The sequence below is a fragment of the Oxyura jamaicensis genome, chromosome 2 (genome assembly GCF_011077185.1).
Source record: "Oxyura jamaicensis isolate SHBP4307 breed ruddy duck chromosome 2, BPBGC_Ojam_1.0, whole genome shotgun sequence".
Lineage (NCBI taxonomy): Eukaryota > Metazoa > Chordata > Aves > Anseriformes > Anatidae > Oxyura > Oxyura jamaicensis.
In genome coordinates, this window is record NC_048894.1 from 71414952 (window position 1) to 71420296 (window position 5345).

Genomic DNA, 5345 nt, shown 5'->3' on the forward strand with positions numbered 1-5345 from the left:
TTTTTTTTTTTTTTTTTTTTTTTTTTTTTTTTTTAATACAATTTATGACCATCTCTACCTGGGAGATTGTGTTTTACTTTCCACATAATGGAGTAACTTCTGTTACAAGACTTTAACATACAACTTCACAGAATCCAACCTTTTTTTTTTTCCAGTGACATAGAGCCATGTCTCGGTTTAACAGGTGATAACACACATAGCAAGACAGACATCTTTCTAGCTCCCCATATTTTCACCTGTATCCTACTCAGCCCCCAGGCGCTGCCTTTTCAGAGCCTTCCTCTCACCTGCTTTTGATACTTAGCCTGCCACTTCACTCAGTCCTTCACCTGATAAGATGACCTGATTCCTTCTGGGCCTGTCAGGTAACATTACCACTCTTAGTGGCTGGCTATTCCCTGCATTCAGCTTCTGTCCCCCTTGGCTGTCTTAACCTCATGGACCCTTCATCTCATTTAAGATCACAGCTGCATTTCTTCCTTACCAGCACCTCTTAATTCAACTCTTCTCTTATAATCTTTCTTGTAGCCTATTCATTTTAACACAACTCTGTGTATTGGCTTTGAAAACAGTTTTTACAGAAGATACCAGCAGAGAAAGCTGTAATGTACAAGTGCATTGGTTTACCTCATAAAAACATCTGATGGAAGAAAAACAGAGGAGTGACAGACAAAAGCTATCTAAAAGGTTAGAATCATCTAAGGGATAAAGACAGTGGGAAAGCATAAGAAAAAGGATAAAAAGAAAGGGAAGCTTTTCTTATCTCCTTCTGAATCAGCTTGTGAATGTATTTCTTCCTTGCTTTCTTCCAGAAAGCCTCCTTAAAGCCGTGTGTTTAAAGGCAACTTATAATTCAAAACCCTCAGTCACAGCTTATGCACATGTTCATTTATCAAGTAGTTAGACCTGCATGAAATATTGCCACCCCTCTCTGAAGGTTACCATCACCAGAGCAGAGCCCAGTGGTGGGACATATGAGGGCACCTTCTGCTGTTTCAGTGCCACGCAAGCCAGGTTGCTTCAAAACACTTCCTACAGCAATTTAAACTAGGTCATCCTCATTTCTACTGAGGCAAACAAGGATCACCCACACTTTCCTTGTCACTGGCAGCATAATGAAAGGAAAAATCTTCAGTAAAAAGGAAGCAAACCACAGCAAGGGCCTATCGTATCTTATACCACTGCAGCTGTTCAGTCAGCAAATACAAATCAGAGGCTTCCTTTGCACTTGTGTTGTCAGGCTGGTTTAAACAATGTCCGTGCTCTATCCCCACCATTTATCACCCCCTCAGCTGTAATACATGCAAAGGGTAAGCCTACCTTAGCCCTGTAGCTCGGCATCAGGTCTCTCCCATTTCTCACACTTTGGTTCGTACTGGGGAGCAGTCTCAGAGCATGCAAGTAAGCTAAAAACTAAGCTCCAGAAACACTCTCACTGACTAAAGGGTGTTCAAGGCATAGGGCTGGATTAGAGCTGGTCTGAAATGCAGCCTCCTGGAATGCATTTAAGATGGACAATGGGTCCTCAGCATGATGTTTCACTCTATGGATATGCTGCCATTCCTCAGTGCTATTTGCTTGTGTAGCGTGGCCGTTGTGCCACCATGGGTCACTGCAGCAAATGGGATGGGGGAACTGATCCAAGCGTTTTATTTTGGCTTGGGTTTGGTTTTTGGCTTTCTTTTCTTGGAAGAGCCTTGACAGGAAAAAAAAAAAAAAAAAGGTTTGATTCTGATCAATTCGCTGAGCAGGTTCAGATAAACACCTCACTAACAAATTTTGTTGCAACAGAGGGACGTATAAAGACAAGGGCACTCTGCATTGCTGTTAGCATTTATTCCCCATACCAGATCACAGCTTTAAAGAGCCAGGAGGAACAGCCTTCATAGTCCCTTGCACTTCAGGGAAAGTTTATTCCTTTCAAATATTTAGATATTATCAGCCTGCAGGATAATTAATACTGTCCATCAGCATTCTTCTGTTAGAAGTTTTTTTCCATGCATCTGCCACAGTAAGTAAAATACTTCCCCTTGACCCTACATTCCTTCCTGCATTTGAAATCGAGAAATCACATCATAGCACAGTAGAAAACAATATTCATTTTAAAGCAGACAGAATTTCCCACAAACCCTGAGAGTGCTTAAATGACAACCACACAGTCTTACTAAGATACCCAGAATGCTGCAAATCTACACATCCTAGAGGAAGATGCTCTCATGAAGTGTGTTAAAAACTGCATTTAATAATGCAAAAATTAAATTTCACCATTGTATCATTTCATAAACACATTTGTAACTTAATAAACCTTACTTTTTTCCTGTCAAAACTTTATTATTATTATTATTATTATTATTTTGTAATTACATTGATGTGATACTTTCTAGTTTGATAGTTTAAATTTTTGCCCAAATACATTTATTTTGCTCTAGTATCTTACTCATGAACAATTTTAGGAAGAGTTAGGTCTTGGTGGAATTATAACTTTATAGGTTTGCTTATTTACTGGGCACATTCAAGTGAATAAACCTCTTTAGTACAAACAAAAGCAAAATTCCTGGCCTACATCAGCTTGCTGTCCCAGAATAGAATCAAAGGCTGTTGAGGTAGTTTGTGTCCCTACTTAGAAATAGGAAAGCCTTTGTTTTGTGTACACAGATAATATATACTTCAACTTGAGATGTTAGAGGAAGCTAGGGAAGCAGGCACAATGCTAGTTACGTTCTTGGCATGCAGTCTGTCTGTAGCAGTATTTGATGTTTGTGTTTACTTGAAACATACCACAATTAATAGACTGAAAAGACATTATATTGAAGTTTAGTTCCAGGCTCGTTAAAACATACATGACAGCATATCTTCCGTTTCCCTTGATCCCTATCCCAATTGCTCTACTGTATACCATTCCCCTAACACCCATAAAACTGTAGCAATGCTCATTCTTTTCTTATTCAATGAATTACAGGATTTGCACAGGATGCAGCAGTAATCTGTAAATAGAAAATAAAACACAGAACAATTCCATAAATACTATTGTTAACATCTGAGTAACAAACAGGGTTGCAAGATAGGTATTTTTCAAAAATCATAGAGTTACCAATTACCTTTGGAAAAGACCTCCAAAATCATCTGGTCCAACTGTCCCCCTACCAATATCACCCAATAAACCATGAGATAGTATTGAGCCTCTTAGTTCCAACACACTTTCAGAAGGGAATTTGGGAAATAACTTGCATTTGGAACTCTGCAAATTCTTTCTCAAAGCAGTTGACACCTGTGGTGACACACAGCCAGAACTACCAGAACCTCATGGTTTTTCTGCCCAGTTGCTGGAAATAGGTGGAATTCTAGTTACAGTGGAATTTAGTGACTAATGACCTCATTTTCTCTTTTCTTTTTCTAACCACTTCAGATTTCCACAAGTGGAAAGTTTCTTTGTGTTTCTAGGCAGAAGTTTGAATACAACAATGTGGTATACATGGGTTTTGTGCTTAATTTATTATATCAGTAGTTTTTTTCCCTTAGGAAACTCCTGAATCTTTACAAGAGGTTTTTACTCAAAAGCTTCCCAAGGTCTTCTAGAAACTGTAACACAGCTTATTACTTCTATATTCAGCACAAATCCTACTTTAAGTCTAAAAACGCCAAAAATGAATGAAAACCTCTTCCTTGGAGGAATCAAAGGCCAACATACTCATGTGAAAATCCCAGCAGAATCAAGAGAGATTGAGGGAAATCATCTAAAGCAAAATCTGGCAGAATAATACACTGAGGGTGAGCAGGATGATGGTGTTGCTCCTAGACAGAGTTACCAGAGTAAAAACTGCAGGATGTCAAGCTCTTGCTCAGTGTATAGGCAAAGCACTGCAGCTGCTACTCATCTAGGGAGCTACTGCTCATCTAGGGAGCAGTAGCCTGGCAGCACCACTCTGCCTTGGCAGATGGGCAGCCCATCTCTGAAGTCTGATCTAGTCTAAATTATGAGGTCGAAATTGGCTAACACAGCAGAAATCTTCAGTTTCATTTCTGACTGACAGGAAACCTGGAAATTTTTTTTTTTTTTTTGGTCTGCGCCAAAAATAAAAATGCATGGCTGAACTGAGAGCAGCTTTTGCTGATAACTGAGAAAAATAAACTTTAGAAGTTGAAAATGGATAGACAGTTCAGCTTTGAAGGTTAAGTTAGTGAATCAACTTTTATCTAGATTTTAGCTAGAAGTGATGGGAGAAAGTTTCCTCTTATTTTCAGAAAAATAGGTGAATCCCTTCTCAGTAAAAAGCTAGCATAAAAACAAAAATCAAAAGACTAAGCCGACCGTTGGTAAGAACAAAATGTGTGCTAAATTAGGGTTGTGTGTTTTGTCTTTCCTGTTATTAATAGCATCCTCAGAGGATACTGACTCACTTGATGACTGAAGTACTTGTGGTTTGGGATCTGTTCTGAGCCAATAATCCTGGAACCAGGGATGTTCTCTTTTCTTTACAAAAAGAAGCTTCCAGGCCAAGTTGCCATTTGTTGCAACACCAAGAAGCGTGGATAGCAAAGCTCTCAAGATGTAACTCTGTAAAGCAGACAAAGTTAACATCTCATGAAGTTATCCAGCCACCAGTGAGGTTTTCTGACAGGGAACAATCAGGGGCTCAGCAGCCCTTAAATACTCTCCTCTTCACACCCAGTCAGACCAAGGACTAGCTTTGCAAGTCATCGCTTCACCCTGCTAGGGTAAGAGGGGATTTACCAGCCACGGATGCAAACCTCATCTAAACATGAAAGAGGTGCAAAGCCAAGGAGCCACTCTGGGAAACTTGTTTACAACAAACTAGCCTGCTCTCAGATTCTTTCTCTGACGTAAATTCCTGTTATTTCTCTTGCACTACATTTACACACTCGCCATTATTCTTGTTTTGTTCCTGGGAAGAGATACATTAAAGGGCTGAACATCTCATGTGCAGTGCTGTGTTTATACTTGAGCTTTTTAGCCTGATTAGAAATTCAACTTTTCCTACTACTCATGTGGCAGAATTACTGTTCTGAAAGCACCTGCCCTTAGGGAACAGAGATAAATAATTCAGACTACTGAAAGTCACCTTCTCCTTCCACTGTGCTTGGTGTTTACTGGGACCTTCTAGCAGCCAGAATGATCCTAACATTTCCACTGTATGACACTGGCACTGCTGCAATGGGACAGCATTTGTAAGGCCTCTTCTGCCTTCATGCTGCACTAAATACCTGGCACATGGGAATGGTAAGGATTCTCCTTGTCAGAGTACTTCTGTCAGAATTTTAATTTTATGTTTTCCCAGTACTTGGCCTGACCTCAGCAAGGTAGTGATCCAGCTTTAAAGTTAAAA

At 39.7% G+C, this 5345-nt stretch overlaps 1 long non-coding RNA gene across 1 annotated transcript; it reads left to right on the forward strand.

Annotated features, from left to right (window-relative positions):
* Positions 1-323: 323 nt before the first annotated feature.
* LOC118163050 lies at positions 324-4941 on the forward strand. Its single transcript, XR_004748815.1, has 2 exons — positions 324-365; positions 4375-4941. It is a non-coding gene; the product is annotated as an uncharacterized LOC118163050 (long non-coding RNA).
* Positions 4942-5345: the final 404 nt, after the last annotated feature.